This window comes from Engystomops pustulosus, chromosome 8, assembly GCF_040894005.1.
Source record: "Engystomops pustulosus chromosome 8, aEngPut4.maternal, whole genome shotgun sequence".
In the NCBI taxonomy this organism is placed as follows: Eukaryota; Metazoa; Chordata; class Amphibia; order Anura; family Leptodactylidae; genus Engystomops; species Engystomops pustulosus.
The window spans coordinates 77,047,415-77,073,751 of record NC_092418.1 but is presented as its reverse complement, the minus strand read 5'-3'; the positions used below and the strand labels follow the sequence as shown (position 1 = coordinate 77,073,751).

At 43.2% G+C, this 26,337-nt stretch overlaps 1 protein-coding gene and 1 long non-coding RNA gene across 4 annotated transcripts in view; both read left to right on the top strand.

Annotated features, from left to right (window-relative positions):
* Window positions 1-26,337, top strand: part of ERBB4 (erb-b2 receptor tyrosine kinase 4) — a 642,433-nt gene that overhangs the window by 334,214 nt on the left and 281,882 nt on the right. The window lies entirely within an intron of this gene.
* LOC140075440 (uncharacterized) lies at window positions 8,259-9,576 on the top strand. Its single transcript, XR_011849421.1, has 2 exons — window positions 8,259-8,417; window positions 9,357-9,576. It is a non-coding gene; the product is annotated as an uncharacterized lncRNA (long non-coding RNA).

Below are 26,337 nucleotides of genomic sequence, written 5' to 3'. Positions count from 1 at the left end.
CACGTGTCAGACAACATCATCCGTGCCCTGACCAACGCCGTTTCTGACAAGGTCCACCTGACCATGGACACGTGGACGAGTGCTGCCGGGCAGGGCCACTATATATCGCTGACGGCACATTGGGTTAACTTGGTGGAGGCTGGGACCGAGTCTGACCCTGGGGCTGCTCATATACTGCCGACGCCGAGGATTGCGGGGCCTACCTCGGTCCAGGTGTTTCAGGCCTACTATGCCTCCTCCTCCTCCCACCCCTCCTCCACCTCCTCCTCCGAACTACCATCCGTGGGCACGGCGCCATCAGTCGGTAGCTCTAGGCACAGCAGCAGTGCCGTCGCTAAGCGACAGCAGGCGGTGCTCAAACTGCTGAGCCTAGGCGACAAAAGGCACACCGCCCAAGAGCTATTACAGGGCATCACGGCGCAGACTGATCTGTGGCTGGCACCGCTGAACCTCAAGCCGGGAATGGTTGTGTGTGACAACGGCCGTAACCTGGTGGCGGCTCTGCAACTCGGCAGACTGACACATGTGCCATGCCTGGCCCATGTGTTAAATCTGATAGTGCAGCGTTTCCTCAAGACATACCCCAATCTGTCTGATTTGCTCACGAAGGTGCGCCGCATCTGTGCGCATTTCAGGAAGTCCAGCCCAGATGCTGCCACTCTCAGGGCAGCGCAGCGCCGCCTCCAACTGCCCGCTCACCGACTGTTGTGCGACGTGCCCACGAGGTGGAATTCAACACTGACCATGTTATCCAGAGTTTACCAGCAGCGCAGAGCGATTGTAGACTGCCAGATGTCAACTTCCACCAGAACTGGTAGTCAGGTCAGTCAGCTTCCTCAAGTCTACAATGAGGAGTGGACGTGGATGTCTGATATCTGTCAGGTGCTGAGTAACTTTGAGGAGTCAACACAGATGGTCAGTGGCGATGCCGCCATCATCAGCCTCACCATCCCGCTGCTTGGCCTGTTGAAAAACTCTCTGGTCAGCATGAAGTCGGAAGCTTTGCGCTCGTCACAAGAGACGGGGGAAGAATATTCCCTTGTTGATAGCCAAAGCACCCTGAGGTCTGTTTCTCAGCGCATATCGGAGGAGGTGGAGGTGGAGGAGGATGAGGAGGAAGAGGAGGAGAATGTTGGCGAGACACAAGAGGGGACCATTGTTGAGTCCTTCACTGTTCAGCGTGTATGGGCAGAAGAAGAGGAGTTGGAGGAGTTGGAGGAGGAGGAAATGGACAGTCAGGCCAGTGAGGGGAGTGAATTCTTACGCGTTGGTACTCTGGCGCATATGGCAGATTTCATGCTAGGCTGCCTATCCCGTGACCCTCGCGTTCAAAGAATTTATTCCAGCACCGATTACTGGGTGTTCACTCTCCTGGACCCACGGTACAAGCAAAATCTTCCCACTCTCATCCCTGGAGAGGAAAGGAGTGTGAGAATGCATGAATACCAGCAGGCCCTGGTGCACAAGCTGAAACAGTATTTCCCTTCTGACAGCGCTAGCGGCAGAGTGCGTAGTTCTGCGGGACAAGTAGCGAGGGAGAGTAGGCGAGCAGGCAGCTTGTCCAGCACTGGCAAGGGTACGCTTTACAAGGCTTTTGCCAGCTTTATGTCACCCCAGCAAGACACTGTCACCTGTCCCCAGTCTCGGCAGAGTAGGGCTGATCTTTACAGAAAGATGGTGAGGGAGTACGTAGCTGACCATACCATCGTCCTAAATGATCACACAGCTCCCTACAACTACTGGGTTTCAAAGCTGGACATGTGGCACGAACTGGCGCTCTACGCCTTGGAGGTTCTTGCCTGCCCTGCCGCTAGCGTCTTGTCCGAGCGGGTTTTCAGTGCAGCTGGTGGCATCATCACCGATAAGCGTACACGCCTGTCGACTGACAGCGCTGACAGGCTGACGCTTATTAAAATGAATAAAGGCTGGATTTCTCAGAATTTCCAATCTCCACCAGGTGAAGGAAGCTCAACCTGAATAATTGATCCACTCCTCCTCCTCCTCCTCATTTTCCTCCTTCTCCTCCTCTTTGTACAGTAAAGCAGAGGAAACTGGCTATTTTTTGACAGGGCCCACTGGCTCTTGCTATAGTACTTCATGCATTTAATTTTTCTGGAGGGCCACCTACCCGGTCCTCTGTTTGAAACAATTTTTGTGAGTGCCACATACAGGCACTCAATCTATTCCATTTTACTGCAGGGCCACCTACCTGCTCCTCTGGTTTGAACAATTTTTGGGACTGCCACATACAGGCACTCAATCTATTCCATTTTACTGCAGGGCCACCTACCTGCTCCTCTGGTTTGAACAATTTTTGGGACTGCCACATACAGGCACTCAATCTATTCCATTTTACTGCAGGGCCACCTACCTGCTCCTCTGGTTTGAACAATTTTTGGGACTGCCACATACAGGCACTCAATCTATTCCATTTTACTGCAGGGCCACCTACCTGCTCCTCTGGTTTGAAACATTTTTGGGACTGCCACATACAGGCACTCAATCTATTCCATTTTACTGCAGGGCCACCTACCTGCTCCTCTGGTTTGAAACATTTTTGGGACTGCCACATACAGGCACTCAATCTATTCCATTTTACTGCAGGGCCACCTACCTGCTCCTCTGGTTTGAACAATTTTTGGGACTGCCACATACAGGCACTCAATCTATTCCATTTTACTGCAGGGCCACCTACCTGCTCCTCTGGTTTGAACAATTTTTGGGACTGCCACATACAGGCACTCAATCTATTCCATTTTACTGCAGGGCCACCTACCTGCTCCTCTGGTTTGAAACATTTTTGGGACTGCCACATACAGGCACTCAATCTATTCCATTTTACTGCAGGGCCACCTACCTGCTCCTCTGGTTTGAAACATTTTTGGGACTGCCACATACAGGCACTCAATCTATCCCATTTTACTGGAGGGCCACCTACCTGCTCCTCTGGTTTGAAAAATGTTTGGGACTGCCACATACAGGCACTATCCAAATTAAATTGTCTCCATAGCAGCCTCCACACGTTGTCTCCATTGCTACCTCCAAAAGTCGTCCATATAGCTGCCTCCATACATCGTTCCTTTATCAAACGAGGTGTGTCAGGCAGAAATTTGGGTTGTTTTCATGGATTCCACATCAAAGTTGTTAACTTTGTCGCCACCCTGCTGTGTTATCCACAAAATATACTGGCAAACTTTTACCATTTAGGGATATTATTTCAGCGCTTCTTGCGCATCTGTTTACATTCCCCTCACCCGGCATATCCTAAACTTATAAGAACGCTACTACACTTGATCTTATACAAAAGGTTCTTAGAAGTGCTGTTTGGGGAGTAGCCTAGAGACAGGGGCTTGGATTGGCGAAAGCTCGCCTGGCAGCGGAACGCCAGCTCCATGCGCATCATGCGCTTCTTGCGCATCTGTTTACATTCCCCTCACCCGCCATATCCCAAACTTATGAGAACGCAACTACACTTAACTTGGTGCAGGCTGGGACCGAGTCTGACCCTGGGGCTGGTCATATACTGCCGACGCAGAGAATTGCGGGGCCTACCTCGGTCCAGGTCTCAAAGGCCTACTATACCTCCTCCCACCCCTCCTCCACCTCCTCCTCCTCCGAATTACCATCCGTGGGCATGGCGCCATCAGTCGGTAGCTCTAGGCACAGCAGCAGTGCCGTCGCTAAGCGACAGCAGGCGGTGCTGAAACTGCTGAGCCTAGGCGATAAAAGGCACACCGCCCAAGAGCTATTACAGGGCATTCCACATCAAAGTTGTTAACTTTGTCGCCACCCTGCTGTGTAATCCCCAAAATATACTTGCAAACTTTTACCATTTAGGGATATTATTTCAGCGCTTCTTGCGCATCTGTTTACATTCCCCTCACCCGCCATATCCTAAACTTATAAGAACGCTACTACACTTGATCTTATACAAAAGGTTCTTAGAAGTGCTGTTTGGGGAGTAGCCTATAGACAGGGGCTTGGATTGGCGAAAGCTCGCCTGGCAGCGGAGCGCCAGCTCCATGCCAAGATCCAACTAACATAGTTTTAACTGCAGCACCTTTAATCTACTACTAGTTCACTGCCTCCATACATCGTCCCCTTATCAAACGAGCTGTGTCAGGCAGAATTTTGGGTTGTTTTCATGGCTTCCATGTTAACTTTGTCGCCACCCTGCTGTGTAATCCACAAAATATACTGGCAAACTTTTATCATGTACCGATATTATTTGAGCGCTTCTTGCTCACCTCCTTTGGTTCCTCTCTGCCACCCATTGGTTTGAAGCCTGAGTCCATTTAGGGTATGTCGCCATGACACTCTCTAGCCTGCTGCCGCTGCCTCTGCATGCCGTCCCCTATAGTGTCAGGGTCAATTATTGGATGTTTTAGATGCTATCTAGCTTCATTCTGTCACTCTGTCATGGCCATGCTGTTGCCCATAATTTTGGCATAATGGTGCGATTATGCAGCCTCAGAGGCATCCATGCATGCTGCCCCTGCTGTTTCCTGTCCATTTCCGTGGTGTTTCCATCCTTTTCTGAGGTTCCCAGGTGTTTGGCCAAGCTTCCCTGTGCAGAGCCTTGGTCCCCTTGAAAAATGCTCGAGTCTCCCATTGACTTCAATGGGGTTCGTTATTCGAGACGAGCACTCGAGCATCGGGAAAAGTTCGTCTCGAATAACGAGTACCCGAGCATTTTAGTGTTCGCTCATCTCTAGTCACTATCATTTATATGTTTGTAGAAAGTAATACGTGAATAATCTATATGAGGCTTGGGTTATATATTGAATCATTTTACTGACGCACAAATATGTTATAGTCTATGAACACTTCGGATAACATCAATTTACAGAGACCTTTCTCTTTGAGAAGACCGCCTTCTTATTCTCAACAGGTTTCCTTTGATTAAGCACAGTAACTATTTTCTTTTAAAAAATCAACCTCACAGAAGACCATTTTACATTGTAATTTTAATTGGTTGTTTAAGAGAGGTTTTATTGTAATTTTCAGTTATTAGTCTGAATGAGCTAAAAAAAAATGTAATAAAAATTACTACACTTTAATAATTCTCAGCTACCATTCCAACCTCAGGCTAAGTGCACATGGCATGTGTACAAAAAAAATGGGATGCAAACAAGGGAAGCTTTGCAGCTAGGTCGAGATGGTAACGGTGAGTGCTGCTCATCTCCATAGGAGACGGTTGGGTAAGAAAAGGACCTGCGCTATTATTTGCGGCATGCCTGTCCAGATTGATCACAGTCCGGTGAGACATGGTGTGCTGTGTGCTCACCGTACTATTACATGCACAATTGACCTTGATGGGGGCTGTGAACTAGTTGCACTTTGTACAGGTATCTCCACTTTCTGGAATCATAACATAGCAAACATAGGAACAACTACTTGCCACTTACTGGCTGAGGTTAGTCACTGCTGCGGCAAATTACTGGTTGAGCATTGATAGTCTGGAGGAAGCAGTGAAGATTTTGTTTCTGGAGGAGTTGGATCAGCAGGGACATTGTAGTAGCAGAGTTATTAGTGCTTTATGAAGTTTTTTTTACCCTATTCTTTATTCCTTCTAAAAAAATATATTACAGTATCAAACTGGATAAAAGCTCCTTATCGGAAACATGACCTTCCCGTGCACCATTATAGTAAATTAATTAATAGATCAGAGATACATTATTGATCATTCAAAATTACGCTACAATAAAAGTTTTAGCAGCATTTAAAAAAATGTTATTTTCAGCCAAAAGTTTAAGAAAGTAGAAACTTATTCTAATGTGCCCAAATTGTAGCTTTTATAATGCTACATAAAGTTTGTTTGCCTTTCATCTGCTATAACGATTGTACGGATTGTTCTAAATTCAGCTTATTTTCCTGTGAGCATTGTTACAGTGGATGATTGTTGTGAAGTGAGAACTGTGTGAGCTCGAACATTTTAGCCAATTTGTAGGGCAATGTGCATTTGTATGATAATTTGTGTGTATTATGCATTATCCTTGGTACAAGAAGTCACCCACCCCACACACACCTCAGCAGGAGAGCAACCAGCAGCAGGCCCTTTGGACTCCATGTAATTTATAACAATTTAGAGGTCCAAGACATTAGAGGTCAAAGCCCTCGTAATCACAACACCACTTATATTTCCCTTACTCTGTGCAATTTCATGCATGGCTTGTGCAACTATCGGATTATAGGGTTGAAAAGAAAGTAAGCAGCATGTAAGGTCAGGAGGTCAGGGTCATTACTGATCTCATATTGCTAAATGTGGTAGGTTAAATTAAGATTAGCAAGCTGCGCTCATGGATAAATGGATAATATCATATTTGTAGTGGAGATAGAGGAAATAAAGATAAACTCTATGGGGATGATCACCAAATTGTCTGGTTTTATTTATATATTTTTTTCTTTTAAATACGTTTTATTAAAGTACAACTTTAAAGTATAAAAACTTTTGCCTAACTCTGCACTAAGCAAAAATAAGCAATTCTCTAATTTACAACAATTATCTATCTTCAGCTAGCAGAAGCTTCACCATGTCCACAGGCTAATCCTCATTTGCCATGCTTCCTGGTGACCATGGGAAACCATATAGAACAGCTAGAGACGGGATGAGGCTTGTTAGGAGTGGCTGTAGGACCTGTCCTATTACACACATGCTGCCCTGATTCATGTCAAAGGCTTAATTTATAAAACCTTGAGTGCTGATGTTACAACCAGGAAGTCCCGCCCACTTCAGGAAAAGCTGAGTGGATCTTTTAACATATATCTATTAACCCTTATATCTCAGGCTAGGAAGTAGCCAGCAGGATACATGAATTGTTGGCATTGTCGTCAAATTCTTTCTCCAGTTGTGCTAAAACGATTTTTGGTCAGTAACTTTACGGTTATGCTTAAAGTCATGAATCAAGTTATACTTTTTGAGACTTAATTGAGGAAAAAAAGTCTCATCTGGTACACATAACTAGAACAAATGAGACTCAAAAAGTAGTAAAAGAAAGCAGACAATGTAATGATAGTGTTCCTCTATGAGTTGGATCATCACTGGTCTAGGCCAGAGTATACCCCAGTGTATATAGTTGCCTAGGCAAGAGTATACCTTCCTAGGCCAGAACATACCCTTGTAATATGAAGCCTGGGTATAGACTAGCACCGGCCACAGTATACCTAGGGGAAAAACTCTATAATGACTCCCTATGAAGGTGAGGATGGGCGAGAAGTGTTCACCCGTTTCCATCTCTTCCCCTAATTTGCTTTCCCTTCTGCCAATATACCGGGACTGGTGGGATTTTTATTTTTCAAAGTGAAGGAAGAGGAACATTTTACACAGGAGGGGGAGGGACTCGGGACACAGCTGGCAGAAACCCAGGTAAAGTTAATGTAAGTTATCTGTCACGTCCATGCCAAAATGCTGCACTGTCTGTAGGTGTACGTTAATATGTGTGTGAACTGTGCCTTAATGTTTGTGTTTATGTTATGTGTTTATAAGTGCCCAGTTTAGCCTTTAGTTCTTGCTGGTTAATTTTTTCTGTCTCCTCTAGTTTCAGTCCCCTTTGATATCCAGTTCAGTCTTAACTGTTTATCTAGTGGTGTTGGTTGGGCAGTTGCTGGGCAGGTGCTGACATTATCATTTGATCCACTGACAGGCTCCCTTTAATTTATCAGACCTGAATCCCCTAGAAAAAAAATAGTAATTCTTGTGTATATTACACTGTTACTGATAACTGTCCTAGACCACTTTAACTCCAGGTATAGCCCTTGCTGGGGGCATTCTCTGGCCTGCTACACCTGTTTATTGTGCTTAATTTGGATGGTAGAGTTTCTTTAAATCCTTTATGAATCCAAATACATTTCTGATTTTAATTAGTTTCATGATAAAAACAATTTAGATAGGTGTAAACCTAAAAAAATATCAAAAAGGTAAATACAAGCCAAGCTATACAAATTTTAAAAAGTGTGAATGATATATGACATGGCAGTATATTAGAAAGAGTCAGTGACCATTTTAAATAGCCCTTATATATCACAATTACATATGTCTAGATTGGCCAGTTACATACATCTAAGAATCCGAATGACTTCCCATCCTAAATGTACAGCAGATAAAGATATATATTTTATCTTTTATCACCCCCTATAATTCTCAATCCAACTGCTGCTTGCTAGAAGTCTGTGTCATTGACCTGACAAAGGGCAGACATCTCTCATACTAATAGAGTGATAACATAGAACATTCTTATCCCAGCTAATATAAGGTCTCCCTGACAGCAGGATCTAGTCATTTGTATATGACTGAATGTTGGCCTTTAGATAAGTGCCATGTAGCAATCATCTGTTCTAAATCAGCGAGCAGCCATCCATGTGTATGAACCTGGGAACTAGAATGCTTCTTAGTAAACCATTGCTTTCTGTAATGTAAAGTATGTAGTTAGTTTTCATTTATCTATGTCACCTATGTAAGATTCTGTACTCTTGTGACTTACATTACTCAACGTAAACCATGGCCTTATAATTAGGTATGTCTCTATTATAAAGACAATTCATGAAAAAAATCAATTTGTGAGTTTTTGTCATGGCTGTTCTGACAGAATAACCCACCAGCAACAAACTCTGGTATGCAGTGTAATGTCAGGATTGTCTGTATGGACTCTGAGGCTTCCGAGCTTGTGAGACACACCCACAGGGTATGTTCCCGTGTTCAGTTTTTCATGTGCAGTTTTTGATATCCTTACCAGGAACATAGTTTAAAAAAGAAGTAGCACCTTTAAATAATATATTCTTACCCATTTTGATCCACGTCGAGCTACCCATTATGATCTGCTTTCGGCTTCAAAAACTGTATCTGAAAAACTGAATACGGCAATGCAGCCTCGGCTGCCTTTCAGTACCCCTGGAAAGCTTGTGGTTAATTATGGACCTCTGTGCTGGATCAGCTGTGGGTTAAAAAATACAGCATCTGAGCATCCAGCTGCTGGGGGCAGCATCCAAGAGCTTCATATATGGCTGCTGTGACTCAAGATGGATTATACTACCTTACTGTCTCGGGACATTTTTCCTGCCTTATCAGGTAATCATGTAACCCGGTGTAACCCAGACTGTTTCCTATATTTCATCCTGCATAATCCCAGACAGAGACCCGTGTACCCCTAGCCTGGACGGGAAACTGTTTACCTCAAACTCTGTATATCTGACTCATTTATCCTGTCTTTGTTCCTGGTTATCTGCCTTGATTAAATAAATATAATTTTTTTGATATGAATTTAATTTAAATTTTAAATAAAGTGTATTTTTTATTAGGACAGACTTTTTACATATGTACTATCAGGACGTATGAATATCTCGAGGTGTTATTCTTTTAGGAACCGCAACTGTGGACCAGTGGAAAGGGAGACCTGGTCCATGGATTCATTGGATCTTTCCAATGCAACGCTACAGCAGCCATTGATTAGAAATCAGGCCCATGGTGATCAGAAGTTTAGAGATCCCATTTTGAAATACTTCAAGAACTTCCTAAATGACCCCTCATCCCTAATGAGACATTACATTACAAATAAACACTGTAAAGATTTGTTCTTAGTTGTTCAAGTGAGCAGAACCTGATGACTTTTTCCTTATATTACTGCTAATGGTTTCTGACAAAAGATATTGTCCAGAGCAATTAACTATTTCTATGTTTTACTATCATTGTTTAGTGTTAAGCCTTTGTTACATGATTTCCCACACATCTTAAAATTATTTCTATGTGCAAAACTAGCACAAAATCGGATTTTTCCTTTGGTTGGAGCTATTTTTTTTATCCCTTCATCGAAAAAGAAAGAAGCAAATGATGTTTTCATGTGGTCCACCTCTAAATAATCTGCAGAGAATGGGTGTTGTATGTTAGCTAAGTGTTGTAGTGCATGAGCTCAGTGTAGCTTAAGGAACACCAACTCCCAGAAGACCATATGTGGTTGCCCAATTTATGCAGAGATGTCCTGCTTCTTCAGACAGCTGGGAATAGATGCTCTTTATTCCCACCACAGTTGCCTTGTTTGACTTATATTTTTTTCTTAAAAATATAAACGTTTAATATTTTACATGTGGCATTGTGGCGGCCGCTCTCCTGAGGGTCTCTTACATCTTCTTGTTTGTAGCACTTCAATCCATTAAATTCTGCATTGTCCTGCCATCAGGGGTCCTCAGGAGGAATCTACTGACCTGAAAAAGTCCCTTACAGAAACAAAGTTCTTTTCCAGCCATCGAGAGACTTAACTGTGGAGACAAAAGAAAAACACTAATGTGTTATTCTATGCATGCACAGTTTTATTACAATTTAAACATTTTGATTGGCAAGTGTAAAAGCCAGTTGTCAATGGAGGAATGACCTTAATCTCACCCTGATGGCATTCAACTAACATTAAATCAGAAAACTGTGCAGTCAATTGCATAGAAATAGGTACTATTCATAATCCTGTCCACCTCCGTTTTAAATAGCATGACCAGAGGGTACCGTTCACCCCCTAGAGTGGGCATGAACTTTTTGGAGTTATATTAATTGTTAGCATTTTCATTTTACACATTATTGTTTTTTTTTTTAACTGGATCATTTAATGGACTTAATGGACACTGATCACCAAGTCCTACTTTGATGCTGCACCAACCTTGTCCTTCTTTTTTACTCAATTAATACAGTACATGTAAAGATAAAGTATTGTATGTGCACAAAATTGTACATGTGTATGTATGAGAAGAAAATCTTTTGAGAAATATACATGCAACACCAAACAACATGATAGAATGCATTGTTATACACGATACATCATTCTGTTGCTAAGACAGCTGGGGGTATCTCCCAGGCTTGTTATATAGTAATATGAATTAGACCCCGGTAAAATAAAAAAATAAATAAACATTATGATAAACATGTAAGGTATTGCTGCATCCCAAAAAACCTGATCTATCTGAACATAAAAATGATTATTCCCACGTGTTGAACCCTATAATGGGGGGAAAAATCACTTAAATGTCCAAATCAGCACTTTTTTAGCATTTCGCCAGGCAAAATTTTTAATAAAAGAATTTTTCTAAAGAGAGGAGTAAAAATAGGAGGTGCAAAAACAAAATAGGTCATCAGCAGCAAGAAGATATAATATAATCTTTATTAAGAAGCAAATAACTCAACAAGCTTCTATTGAAACCACAACCACCGGCCGGCCACATTTAGTATGGAAACCTTCCAGTTAAGTACCATAAATCCAAGGTTTTGATCATCTTAATGCCCTCAACTCAGGATACTTTAAGAAAAGATTTTAGGTAAAATAGGAAATTACGAGTGACCCCTTTATAACCATAAAAGTGTGGTCAATGCTGTTTCAATAAACTTGGTAAGGTCAACGAAAGATATATTAGTGCTCTACTCCTTAAAGGGGTTTTCCCATGAAGGGAAAGTTAGGCCCTATCCATGGGCCATGCTGATGAGTGATGTCTCAGTGCTGAGACCCCCGGAGATCCCTAAAACGGAGAGCTTGGCAATTTACTTCAGCTCCATACAGATTAATGGAATGGTCATGCACGGCCGTCTGCTCCATTAATCTGATGGAGCAACGAGGGGTCCGACAGAGCAAGTTAGATAGGGCCTAACTTTCCTTTGTGGGAAACCCCCTTTAAAGAAGCCATTAGATGTTGAATAAAATAGGTATAGATCTGAAGAATGGTGTTTCTCACCAGCCTGCTACTGTCAGGAGTAGAGGAAATTCCCAGGTCCCTCCTGCTTCAGAAATCCACGGGAGATACCAATCAACTCCCACGCCTGATGGTTCCTATTTGAGTTTGGGTACACATATTGCACATGTCACCAATGTATGGGGTTAAGAAATTTATTATTGAACTACTCACAAACATAACTTAAAATGTATGTTGAATAAAATACAATGTTAATGTAAAACGGCAAGCACCTCGCACCCAAGCACATCTTTTGCTTTCCTCTGGGCCAATATGATCATAATAGCTATCATGCAATAGTCATGTGCAACTGTATGTAGTTAAAATATTCCAGCACATTGCTACCTATGATTTGTATACAGATGATCCTGGCATTTCAAGGCTGCAGTAAAATTTCTGTTTAATTCTCCATTCAGTATAACTTACTTCTGGCTCACCTGAGCCTTTGTCAGCCGTCGGTTACCTAAGATTTATGGACAGCAAATAAAGTTAATTGATAAAAAAATTATTTTCACCATAAAATTGAAATAACTTTGAAATGACTCCTATTTATAAGGTTTTAGCACCTGGAACCACACGTATTCCCACAACAGTCGTCTTCAGGAGCTAAAGGGGAAATCATTATTTCCAATAGATTTGCTTATTCCAGCTCGATATTAATTATTTTATGACAAAATCAATAGATATTAGAGTCTTTGGATCACTTTCATCCAGCCAGCGAAATAATATTGAACCTCATGAACTTCAATAACTAGGTCAATGAGCACAAGAACAACTCTGAAGTCCAAGTCCATGTATATATTATTAATAAGGTGTGCTTTGTACGATGCCAGTGTTAGTTTTTACATTTTATACTGTTTCATAAATTACAATAATTCAGTTTTTATACATTTGAAACTTAGTTTTTTTGTCCTGAAAGTGATACATTCATTCCATGTAATTAGTGGTCAGTTAAGGCAAAGGTGATGCAAGTTTTTCGGTAATGATTTGTTACTGAAGTTAAAAAGAAGTTACTCTTATCTGAATGTAAATCAAGTCACTAGAATACCAAAACAGAACACAATGTCCCATGCCGATCCAGCGACTCCCACAGTCCCAAGTATTCTCAGTTTCTCAGTATGATCATGTGCCATCTTCAAACACTAGTCAGTTGTCACTGACTAGGAAGGAAGAGCAGTGCCCACGTTGGAATTCAGAACACATACCCGATCTGTTTCCAAACTCCCACCTCAGTAAGTACAAGTTGCAACTTAATCATTGTGCAAGTATAATGTGCACAACACATAGTCTACAGACCTGAGGTTTAAAATAGTTAAACTGGAAACCTGCCAGTTCCAATGCCTCTTGCTATTTATTCAGTACTTATTTGCCCTTTTCCCGGAAAAAAAAAAAACTTAGAAATTCATATTTGTCACACTAAATGGTTTATAATTTTAAAATAAAAAAAAAATTACACTCAACAAAAGGACCATAATTAAAAATTGTCCCATAGTTTCAGATATTTAAAGGAATATTGTCACTGAAAAAATTCTTCAGTGTTTCTGCTTAGACACAAGGCCATTGTTTGTATACGGAGGCCAGCAACGATGTGGCATCAACAGTCATGTGCCTGCTATAGTAGCAGTTGCAGGCCATAGTGGGTACATAATTGTCAATATGACCTCACTTCTGGCCCCTGTATACAGATAGGTGAGTATTAGCTTTTTATACTTTCTAACCCACCAAAATCATACTGTATATAAAAAGTTTTTTTTTTAAATCCCAGACAACCCCTTTAACAGAGGTATGGTAATACACCTAATATTATGGACATGTAATAAGGTTTGTATTTCTGTGAAAAATGTAAAATTTCTATACTCAATGGGGATCTTTTATTATGGCCTTTCAAACAGAAAACTGGCAGTGTTTTTTTTCCTTTCTTGCGCCTTAATTTATGAAGCGTCTGCGCCATAGTATTGGTGTTTTTGGACATCGACATTGACTTGTTCTATTTCTGGGATCAAAATTGTGGCGCCCAAAAGCAATCATATAAATAATTAAAAATAAAGGGTAAATAGTCTAAAATGGCAATTAACTAAAAGTGTTGCAAGATAGAAACAAAAATATTTTAGATCTTCACTTTAATGGGGGGGGGGGGGGAATACCCTTTGGACATGTGACGTCACTTCCATTTTCTAAAAGACTTCACTTGTCCGCCAACAGCAACTTATTGGTTGAAACCGTACCAAGGCACACCAGAACTTTCAGCTGAGTTCAGTGGCAAAAACTGCAAGTACTGAAGTGACCTGTGAACCAGGAGCTGGAATGGGCTAAGATTGGGGTTTTTTTATTCCCAACAAAGCCCCTTGGAGGTTCCTCATATTCCTGAAAACCAGAGACACCTTACATTCGGCCATATCTGCCAGCAATTAAAGTTCAGCCACTTACCTGCAACCAGAGAGGTCACAGTGGGCAAAAAGGTCCGTTTGTAACTAGAAGTTGTCTGTAATAGATTTAATTTATGAAACAATAAGTTTATTTACACATATTTTCGAGGCCTTCAGAATGGAGTTTAAAAATGGGACAAATAGATTTCATTGCCAGAAATATGATCATTCAGAACATAAAAAGCAGGTTCACTCCATAAATGTGTATAAAACTGTGCAGGAACTAGAGTTCCCTCTGGATCTGACTGGGGCGGAACTGTACATCTGGTCTGATACTCGAAGGTCAATTGTAAAGATTGTTCAATTAAACTTCTCAGTGTAAAGTGGAAAAAATATCAGCATGGCCTTCACCCGGCTTCAGATCACAGATTCACCAATTTATTCTAAGCATGTTAAATTGTAACAGAGTATTGCTAGCACACTGAAATCCAGTCCCCTGTGCATAGGAAATCTGACAGTTATGGGCACCTATAGGATTTATCATATCCATAGAGTATGTATGTTCTAAAATAAACATAAAAAACATACCAAGAAGTAAGTGCCACCAATTTCTATTACTTCATGGTTACTTTTGCTATTATTTGTGCACCATAAGTACTTGTTCTAACAGAGAAACTACAAACTTGCATGAAATGGCTGCATGGACAATGTCAGCTGAAAGCTTTGTGCTCTATAGTTCAAATCCAAGGATAGGACGGCACTCGCTGATACGATCCACAAACTTTATTTAGCGTACAGGCAAGCAGACATGTGAGGACGCCGAGGTCCACAAGGTAACAGGCTGTTTCGCGCTACTAGCGCTTTGTGCTCTATTTATGGAGTATATTGAAACTTTGTAATCATTAGAAACACAAATATAGGGTTTTGACTTAAATATGGAGGGGTAGGGCTTGTCTAGACCTGTCCAAATTAATGTGTCAAAACATGGCTAGCTTTCCAATAAAACATTGTTTTGCAATACTGTGTCTTAACCCCTTAGTGACGTACGGCGTAATAGTACGTCACACATCGGCTGCATATTGCAGCAAACAGCGATTGGTGCCCGCGGCTTCAAAAAGATGGAGATTCTCTCTCCATGATGTCATTGGGGTGGCGTTCAGTTGCCATGACAGCCTCGGGTCTTACGAAGACCCGAGGCTGTCTCGTTTTAACCCATTCATTACAATGTGCGATTTGCATACCGTAGTATGGCAGTATACAAAAGGATCAATCAGACAACCTAGGGTTAAAGTACCCTAGGGGGTCTGAAAAATAATAAAAAGTAAAATTTAAAAAATGTAAAAAAATTATATGAAAAAACTTAAAATTCAAATCACCCCCCTTCCCCTAGAACTGATATAAATATCAATATACAGTAAATTTCATAAACATATTAGGTATTGCCACGTCCCAAAATGCCTGATCAAAATATAATAACGTTTTTTCACTGCCTTTAACCCCGTAACAGAAAATAGCATCGAAGTCGAAAATGGCACTTTTTTGCCATTTTGAAAAATATAAAAAATTCAATAAAAAGTAATTAAAAGGTCGTAGAATCCTAAAAATAGTAGCATTGAAAAAATCAACAAATGTCACAAAAATTTACACCAACCACAGCTCTGAAGTATAAAAAACTTATTGGAAGATGGCAAAATAAAAAACAGGAGGTTTTAATTCTTGTAAATGTATAAAAAAATTATGAAACCTATACAAATATGGTATCCTCGTGATCACACCGACCCAAAGAATAAAGTAGATATGTCATTTGTGGTGCACAGTGAAATCCGTAAAGTCAAACTTACAAGAAAATGTTGCAAATGTGTTTTTTCACTAATTTCACTGCATTTGGAATTTAATTACCGCTTCCCAGTACACGGCATGGAATATTAACCCCTTAAGGACGCAGGGTTTTTTGGCTGATTTCTAGCTCTCCAACTTCAAAAATCCATAACTTTTCCATTTTTATGTGTACAGACCTGTGTGAGGGCTTATTTTGTGCGTAACAAATTTTACTTTCCTGTAATGTTGATTATTTTAACATGCCGTGTACTGCGAAGCTGAAAAAAAATTCCAAATGTGGAAAAATTGAAAAAAAAACGCACGTGCGTCACGTTCTTGTGGGCTCAGTTTTTACGACTTTCACTCTTCGCTCCAAATAACATGCCTACTTTATTCTTTGGTTCGGTACGATCGCGGTGATACCAAATCTATACAGGTTTTATTGTGTTTTAATACATTTTCAAAAATTAAACGAATGTGTACAAAAAAGAAAAACTATTTTTGGCCATCTTCTGACGCTAATAACTTTTTCATACTTTGGCGCACGGAGATGTGTGAGAGGTCATTTTTTGCGAAATGAGGCTACGTTTTCATTGCTACCATTTTGAGGTCTGTGCGACATTTTGATCATTTTTTATTTCATTTTTTATGTTATGTAAAAAGGTGTAAAAGTCGTATTTCGGACATTTGGGCGCCGTTTCCCGCCTTGGAGGTCACCGCCGGCCGTAATCGTTTTTATATTTTGATAGATCGGGCATTTTGGGACGCGGCGATACCTAATATGTCTGTGATTTTTACTGTTTGTTATGTTTTATATCCGTTCTAGGGAAAGGGGGGTGATTTGAACTTTTAATATTTTATTAATTTTTTTTATTTTTGAAACTTTTTTTTTTCTTTTTTTTTTTCACTATTTCTTAGACCATCTAGGGTACATTAACCCTAGATGGTCAGATCGCTCCTACCATATACTGCAATACTACAGTATTGCAATATATGGCATTTTTGCAGGTCCTACATTACAATGAGCCACTGGCTCATTTTAACGAACCTGCATAAGCCATGTAGCCTCGTGTCAAAAGAAGACCCGAGGCTACCATGGTAACCGAGGCGTGGCGATCGGAAAAAAGATGGCGGCGCCCACGCGCCGCCGTCTTTTAAACGCCGCCGGCGACTTTGCCGGCGGCGTTTAGAGGGTTAATAGCCGCGATCGGTGCGAGCACCGACCACGGTTATTAGCGGTGGGGGTTTTGTGCAAAATGCAAAAACCCCCACCTCTGTATGAAGAGGACTCAGCCCGTGAGCCCTCTTCATGCATCCCTTATACCTCTGCGCCGTAGAACTACGGCACAGAGCGTTAAGGGGTTAAATAACATTACTGGGAAGTGCAATTTGTTACGCCGAAAACACAGCTCTTTATATGGAAGAATAAAAAGTTATAGATTTTTGAAGGTGGGGAGTGAAAATTGAAAACACAAAAATGAAAAAGAGCCTTGGCAGTAAGGGGTTAAAGTTGTATATTAGGTGTTTCTAAGTACTTTTGAACTATACTTTTTAAGGAATTTGTTAGCATGGAATATTTTTTTTTGGAATTTCAATTTTCTGTAATTGTAAACAGAAGTTTGGTAATAAAACATACAGGGATTACACATCCCGATATAAGAGAATATTATGTATAAATACATAATTATAACTATTGTGTACAGGAGTACAATTAGACACGCATCAGTACGGAGATAATAATTCCATAAACAGATGGAATATTACAGCGGAAATTAACAGCTGGCAAATTCAATTAATTATTAAAATAAAAATCGATATTCAAAAGTTTTAGAACAAAAAATGAGTTGGTTACACATGCTCTATATAATATTATACCCCAGTAGTTTAGTACCTTCATATTTGGGAAGCATTTCAAGAATATGTTATTCTATAGAGCATATTATAAAAAAAACATCACACTACTAAATGTGCATCAATAAAAGGAGCAAGCCGGAGAACATTTACCGCAGGTTAAGGAATAGTAAGATACCGTAATGTCAGGAATAATGTTATCAGTTATATCATATTCCCAGAAGATTCATTAAAATTTTTGAATTCATTTTCTGTACACAGATATCACATCCAATCCAAACACAGTTTAATAAAAATTTGGAATATTTAACATCATACGCTTATACATGTAAAAGCAAAGTCAGCCTAACCCCCTATTTGCATTGGGACTAGCTCACATATTATGTATACGAGGGTGTGCTGGTTCCTTTCACGAAACTCATTTGTGAAGTTCTCCTACGACTTTGATGTAGAAGTTGTGTAACTAGCTCACTGAAATAAATGTAAGGCTGTCAGACTGTGGCTTGTGAACTGCAACTATTCTACTATGTGAAGTTTAGACTCATTAAAGGAAATGTATTGCCAAAAATAACCTATTTCTTAAGCCACGTTTTTACTGTATGTCATTTTTTTTTTTAGAAATGTTTCTGTTAAAAGAAAAATATCATATTCTCCAATTTTCTCTCTGTCCATGAAAGCGGTTGTCCAATTGTTTATAAAATTCTGGAGGCAGCTGGAAAAGGATTCTTTAAAAAACATGGTGGTGATGTATGTTGCAAGTTCTCGAAATGATTTTTGATGTTGGGTTGGCACTAGAGATGAGCGAACATACTCGTCCGAGCTTGATGCTCGTTCGAGCATTAGCGTACTCGAAACTGCTCGTTGCTCGGACGAGTATTTCGCCTGCTCGAGAAAATGGCAGCTCCCGCCGTTTTGCTTTTTGGCGGCCAGAAACAGAGCCAATCACAAGCCAGGAGACTCTGCACTCCACCCAGCATGACGTGGTACCCTCACATGTCGATAGCAGTGGTTGGCTGGCCAGATCAGGTGACCCTGGGATAGACTAGCCGCTGCCCGCGCTGCTCGGATCATTCTCTGTCTGGATGCCGCTAGGGAGAGAGCTGCTGCTGGTCAGGGAAAGCGTTAGGGTGTTCTATTAGCTTACTGTTAGGCAGGAGTGATTCTACAACAACCCAACAGCCCTTCTTAGGGCTACAATAACGTTATCCTTTTTTTTTTATTTGCTTGTGGCTGGGCTTGCTGGCACTAGTAGTGCAGCTAGTACCATATTGTGAGGAATTAGCAGGGGGACTTGCTACCGTTGTGTTTAGCTCTTAGTGACACACATATCCACCTCAAACACCAAAGTGGGAAAATTTATTAGGGGTTTGATTTCAATTAGGCACAGTCTGGCAGTTTCTTTTTATTTTACATTTATTTTTTCATAACTCAGCGTCATCTCATCTGGCATAGTAGTGTGCTTTCATACTTGGCTAGAAAATAGCCATAGGAGAATCCAAAAGGCTTACTTACGTCTACAATAGCGTTATATATATTTGATTTCTGGTTGATCTGCTGGTGGCTGTAGTTGTTGCAGTGCATCTACTAGCAAATTGTGAGCAATTTGGAGTGAGACTTGCGACCACTGTGTTTTGCGCTTAGTGACGCACATATCCATCGCAAAGACCGAAGTGGGAAAATTTATTAGGGCCCGGGGTTGTATTTCAATTAGGCACAGTCTGCCATTTCCTTTTTTATTTTACGTTTATTTTTTTCATAACTCAGCGTCATCTCATCTGGCATAGTAGTGTGCTTTCATACTTGGCTAGAAAATAGCCATAGGAGAATCCAAAAGGCTTACTTACGTCTACAATAGCGTTACATATATTTGATTTCTGGTTGATCTGCTGGTGGCTGTAGTTGTTGCAGTGCATCTACTAGCAAATTGTGAGCAATTTGGAGTGAGACTTGCGACCACTGTGTTTTGCGCTTAGTGACGCACATATCCATCGCAAAGACCGAAGTGGGAAAATTTATTAGGGCCCGGGGTTGTATTTCAATTAGGCACAGTCTGCCATTTCCTTTTTTATTTTACGTTTATTTTTTTCATAACTCAGCGTCATCTCATCTGGCATAGTAGTGTGCTTTCATACTTGGCTAGAAAATAGCCATAGGAGAATCCAAAAGGCTTACTTACGTCTACAATAGCGTTACATATATTTGATTTCTGGTTGATCTGCTGGTGGCTGTAGTTGTTGCAGTGCATCTACTAGCAAAATTGTGAGCAATTTGGAGTGAGACTTGCGACCACTGTGTTTTGCGCTTAGTGACGCACATATCCATCGCAAAGACCGAAGTGGGAAAATTTATTAGGGCCCGGGGTTGTATTTCAATTAGGCACAGTCTGCCATTTCCTTTTTTATTTTACGTTTATTTTTTTCATAACTCAGCGTCATCTCATCTGGCATAGTAGTGTGCTTTCATACTTGGCTAGAAAATAGCCATAGGAGAATCCAAAAGGCTTACTTACGTCTACAATAGCGTTACATATATTTGATTTCTGGTTGATCTGCTGGTGGCTGTAGTTGTTGCAGTGCATCTACTAGCAAATTGTGAGCAATTTGGAGTGAGACTTGCGACCACTGTGTTTTGCGCTTAGTGACGCACATATCCATCGCAAAGACCGAAGTGGGAAAATTTATTAGGGCCCGGGGTTGGATTTCAATTAGGCACAGTCTGCCATTTCCTTTTTTATTTTACGTTTATTTTTTTCATAACTCAGCGTCATCTCATCTGGCATAGTAGTGTGCTTTCATACTTGGCTAGAAAATAGCCATAGGAGAATCCAAAAGGCTTACTTACGTCTACAATAGCGTTACATATATTTGATTTCTGGTTGATCTGCTGGTGGCTGTAGTTGTTGCAGTGCATCTACTAGCAAATTGTGAGCAATTTGGAGTGAGACTTGCGACCACTGTGTTTTGCGCTTAGTGACGCACATATCCATCGCAAAGACCGAAGTGGGAAAATTTATTAGGGCCCGGGGTTGGATTTCAATTAGGCACAGTCTGCCATTTCCTTTTTTATTTTACGTTTATTTTTTTCATAACTCAGCGTCATCTCATCTGGCATAGTAGTGTGCTTTCATACTTGGCTAGAAAATAGCCATAGGAGAATCCAAAAGGCTTACTTACGTCTACAATAGCGTTACATATATTTGATTTCTGGTTGATCTGCTGGTGGCTGTAGTTGTTGCAGTGCATCTACTAGCAAATTGTGAGCAATTTGGAGTGAGACTTGCGACCACTGTGTTTTGCGCTTAGTGACGCACATATCCATCGCAAAGACCGAAGTGGGAAAATTTATTAGGGCCCGGGGTTGGATTTCAATTAGGCACAGTCTGCCATTTCCTTTTTTATTTTACGTTTATTTTTTTCATAACTCAGCGTCATCTCATCTGGCATAGCAGTGTGCTTTTATACTTGGCTAGAAAATAGCCATAGCAATAGGATAGCATCGTTTGGTTTTAAAAACTAAAAAACACACAAATAAAAAAAAACAAAAACAAAAAAACGTTAAAAAAAAAATTAAAGTTATAACTCTCATTTTCAAAATGTTTAACCCGAGGGCTAGGGGTAGAGGACGAGGGCGGGGACGTGGGCGTCCAACTACTGCAGGGGTCAGAGGCCGTGGTCCTGGGCGGGGTGAGACACCACCTGCTGATGATGAAGGAGCAGGGGAACGCCGCAGAGCTACACTCCCTAGGTTCATGTCTGAAGTTACTGGGACTCGTGGTAGAGCACTGTTGAGGCCAGAACAGTGCGAACAGGTGATGTCGTGGATTGCCGACAATGCTTCGAGCAATTTGTCCACCAGTCAGTCTTCCACGCAGTCCACCCATGTCACCGAAATCGGCACTCCTCCAGCTCCTGCACCTCAGCCTCCTCCCCCCCAGTCTGCCCCCTCCCAGCAAAATTTGCCATTTGAACCGGCATACTCTGAGGAACTGTTTTCTGGACCCTTCCCACAGTCACAAACCACTTGTCCTGCTGCTGCTGAGCAATTTTCCGATGCCCAGGTTTTCCACCAGTCGCAGTCTGTGGGTGATGATGACCTTCTTGACGTAGTGGAAGAAGTGTGTAAAGAGGTGTCCGACGATGATGAGACACGGTTGTCAGACAGTGGGGAAGTTGTTGTCAGGGCAGGAAGTCCGAGGGGGGAACAGACTGAGGGATCGGAGGATGATGAGGTGACAGACCCAAGCTGGGTTGAGAGGCCGGGTGAACACAGTGCTTCTGAGACGGAGGAGAGTCCTCGACCAGAACAGGTTGGAAGAGGCAGTGGTGGGGCCAGACGGAGAGGCAGGGCCAGAGCTGGTGCATCAGCGCCAAATGTGTCAACTAGTGAAGCTCCCGTGGCGAGGGCTCCTGCGGCGAGGGCTAGATTTTCAGAAGTCTGGAGGTTCTTTAAGGAAACACCGGATGACCGACGGACTGTGGTGTGCCAAATTTGCCAAACCAGGATCAGCAGGGGTTCCACCACTAATAGCTTAACTACCACCAGTATGCGCAGGCATATGAATGCTAAACACCCCACTCAGTGGCAACAAGCGCGTTCACCTCCGGCCGTGCACACCACTGCTCCTTCCCCTGTGTCAGCTGATAGTCAGCCCCCTGCCCAGGACCCTGCCACAAAAACCCCATCGTCGCCTCCACGATCCTCCACAGCATCCACCAGCGTTCAGCTCTCCATACCCCAGACGCTGGAGCGGAAACGCAAATATAGTGCAACCCACCCGCACGCCCAAGCCCTTAATGTGCACATCTCAAGATTGCTAAGCCTGGAGATGCTGCCCTATAGGCTAGTAGAGACCGAGGCCTTTCGCAGCCTCATGGCGGCGGCCGCCCCTCGGTATTCGGTCCCCAGCCGCCACTACTTTTCCCGATGTGCCGTCCCAGCCCTGCACCAGCACGTGTCAGACAACATAATCCGTGCCCTGACCAACGCCGTTTCTGACAAGGTCCACCTGACCACGGACACGTGGACGAGTGCTGCCGGGCAGGGCCACTATATATCGCTGACGGCACATTGGGTTAACTTGGTGGAGGCTGGGACCGAGTCTGACCCTGCGGCTGGTCATATACTGCCGACGCCGAGGATTGCGGGGCCTACCTCGGTCCAGGTGTTTCAGGCCTACTATGCCTCCTCCTCCTCCCACCCCTCCTCCACCTCCTCCTCCGAACGACCATCCGTGGGCATGGCGCCATCAGTCGCTAGCTCTAGGCACAGCAGCAGTGCCGTCGCTAAGCGACAGCAGGCGGTGCTGAAACTGCTGAGCCTAGGCGATAAAAGGCACACCGCCCAAGAACTATTACAGGGCATCACGGCGCAGACTGATCTGTGGCTGGCACCGCTGAACCTGAAGCCAGGCATGGTTGTGTGTGACAACGGCCGTAACCTGGTGGCGGCTCTGCAACTCGGCAGACTGACACATGTGCCATGCCTGGCCCATGTGTTAAATCTGATAGTTCAGCGTTTCCTCAAGACATACCCCAATCTGTCTGATTTGCTCACGAAGGTGCGCCGCATCTGTGCGCATTTCAGGAAGTCCAGCACAGATGCTGCCACTCTCAGGGCAGCGCAGCGCCGCCTCCAACTGCCCGCTCACCGACTGTTGTGCGACGTGCCCACGAGGTGGAATTCAACACTGACCATGTTATCCAGAGTTTACCAGCAGCGCCGAGCGATTGTAGACTGCCAGATGTCAACTTCCACCAGAACTGGTAGTCAGGTCAGTCAGCTTCCTCAAGTCTACAATGAGGAGTGGACGTGGATGTCTGATATCTGTCAGGTGCTGAGTAACTTTGAGGAGTCAACACAGATGGTCAGTGGCGATGCCGCCATCATCAGCCTCACCATCCCGCTGCTTGGCCTGTTGAAAAACTCTCTGGTCAGCATGAAGTCGGAAGCTTTGCGCTCGTCACAAGAGACGGGGGAAGAAGATTCCCTTGTTGATAGCCAAAGCACCCTTAGGTCTGTTTCTCAGCGCATATCGGAGGAGGTGGAGGAGGATGAGGAGGAAGAGGAGGAGAATGTTGGCGAGACACAAGAGGGGACCATTGCTCAGACCTTCACTGTTCAGCGTGTATGGGCAGAAGAAGAGGAGTTGGAGGAGTTGGAGGAGGAGGAGATGGACAGTCAGGCCAGTGAGGGGAGTGAATTCTTGAGAGTTGGGACTCTGGCGCATATGGCAGATTTCATGCTAGGCTGCCTATCCCGTGACCCTCGCGTTCAAAGAATTTATTCCAGCACCGATTACTGGGTGTTCACTCTCCTGGACCCACGGTACAAGCAAAATCTTTCCACTCTCATCCCTGGAGAGGAAAGGAGTGTGAGAATGCATGAATACCAGCAGGCCCTGGTGCACAAGCTGAAACAGTATTTCCCTTCTGACAGCGCTAGCGGCAGAGTGCGTAGTTCTGCGGGACAAGTAGCGAGGGAGAGTAGGCGAGCAGGCAGCTTGTCCAGCACTGGCAAGGGTACGCTTTACAAGGCTTTTGCCAGCTTTATGTCACCCCAGCAAGACACTGTCACCTGTCCCCAGTCTCGGCAGAGTAGGGCTGATCTTTACAGAAAGATGGTGAGGGAGTACGTAGCTGACCATACCATCGTCCTAAATGATCACACAGCTCCCTACAACTACTGGGTTTCAAAGCTGGACATGTGGCACGAACTGGCGCTGTACGCCTTGGAGGTTCTTGCCTGCCCTGCCGCTAGCGTCTTGTCCGAGCGGGTTTTCAGTGCAGCTGGTGGCATCATCACCGATAAGCGTACACGCCTGTCGACTGACAGCGCTGACAGGCTGACGCTTATCAAAATGAATAAAGCCTGGATTTCTCATAATTTCCAATCTCCACCAGGTGAAGGAAGCTCAACCTGAATAATTTATCCACTCCTCCTCCTCCTCATTTTCCTCCTTCTCCTCCTCTTTGTACAGTAAAGCAGAGGAAACTGGCTATTTTTTGACAGGGCCCACTGGCTCTAGCTATAGTACTTTATGCATGTAATTTTTCTGGAGGGCCACCGACCCGGTCCTCTGTTTTCAACAATTTTTGGGAGTGCCACATACAGGCACTCAATCTATTCAATTTTTCTGGAGGACCACCTACCTGCTCCTCTGGTTTGAAAACTTTTTTGGACTGCCACATACAGGCACTCAATCTATTCCATTTTTCTGGAGGGCCACCTACCTGCTCCTCTGGTTTGAAAACTTTTTTGGACTGCCACATACAGGCACTCAATCTATTCCATTTTTCTGGAGGGCCACCTACCTGCTCCTCTGGTTTGAAAACTTTTTTGGACTGCCACATACAGGCACTCAATCTATTCCATTTTTCTGGAGGGCCACCTACCTGCTCCTCTGGTTTGAAAACTTTTTTGGACTGCCACATACAGGCACTCAATCTATTCCATTTTTCTGGAGGGCCACCTACCTGCTCCTCTGGTTTGAAAACTTTTTTGGACTGCCACATACAGGCACTATCCAAATTGAATTGTCTCCATAGCAGCCTCCACACGTTGTCTCCATTGCTACCTCCAAAAGTCGTTTATATAGCTGCCTCCATACATCGTCCCTTTATCAAACGAGGTGTGTCAGGCCGAAATTTGGGTTGTTTTCATGGATTCCACATCAAAGTTGTTAACCTTGTCGCCACCCTGCTGTGTTATCCACAAAATACACTGGCAAACTTTTACCATTTACGGATATTATTTCAGCGCTTCTTGCGCATCTGTTTACATTCCCCTCACCCGCCATATCCTAAACTTATAAGAACGCTACTACACTTGATCTTATACAAAAGGTTCTTAGAAGTGCTGTTTGGGGAGTAGCCTAGAGACAGGGGCTTGGATTGGCGAAAGCTCGCCTGGCAGCGGAGCGCCAGCTCCATGCGCATCATGCGCTTCTTGCGCATCTGTTTACATTCCCCTCACCCGCCATATCCCAAACTTATAAGAACGCTACTACACTTGATCTTATACAAAAGGTTCTTAGGAGTGCTGTTTGGGGAGTAGCCTAGAGACAGGGGCTTGGATTGGCGAAAGCTCGCCTGGCAGCGGAGCGCCAGCTCCATGCGCATCATGCGCTTCTTGCGCATCTGTTTACATTCCCCTCACCCGCCATATCCCAAACTTATAAGAACGCTACTACACTTGATCTTATACAAAAGGTTCTTAGGAGTGCTGTTTGGGGAGTAGCCTAGAGACAGGGGCTTGGATTGGCGAAAGCTCGCCTGGCAGCGGAGCGCCAGCTCCATGCGCATCATGCGCTTCTTGCGCATCTGTTTACATTCCCCTCACCGCCATATCCCAAACTTATAAGAACGCTACTACACTTGATCTTATACAAAAGGTTCTTAGAAGTGCTGTTTGGGGAGTAGCCTAGAGACAGGGGCTTGGATTGGCGAAAGCTCGCCTGGCAGCGGAGCGCCAGCTCCATGCGCATCATGCGCTTCTTGCGCATCTGTTTACATTCCCTTCACCCGCCATATCCCAAACTTATAAGAACGCTACTACACTTAACTTGGTGCAGGCTGGGACCGAGTCTGACCCTGGGGCTGGTCATATA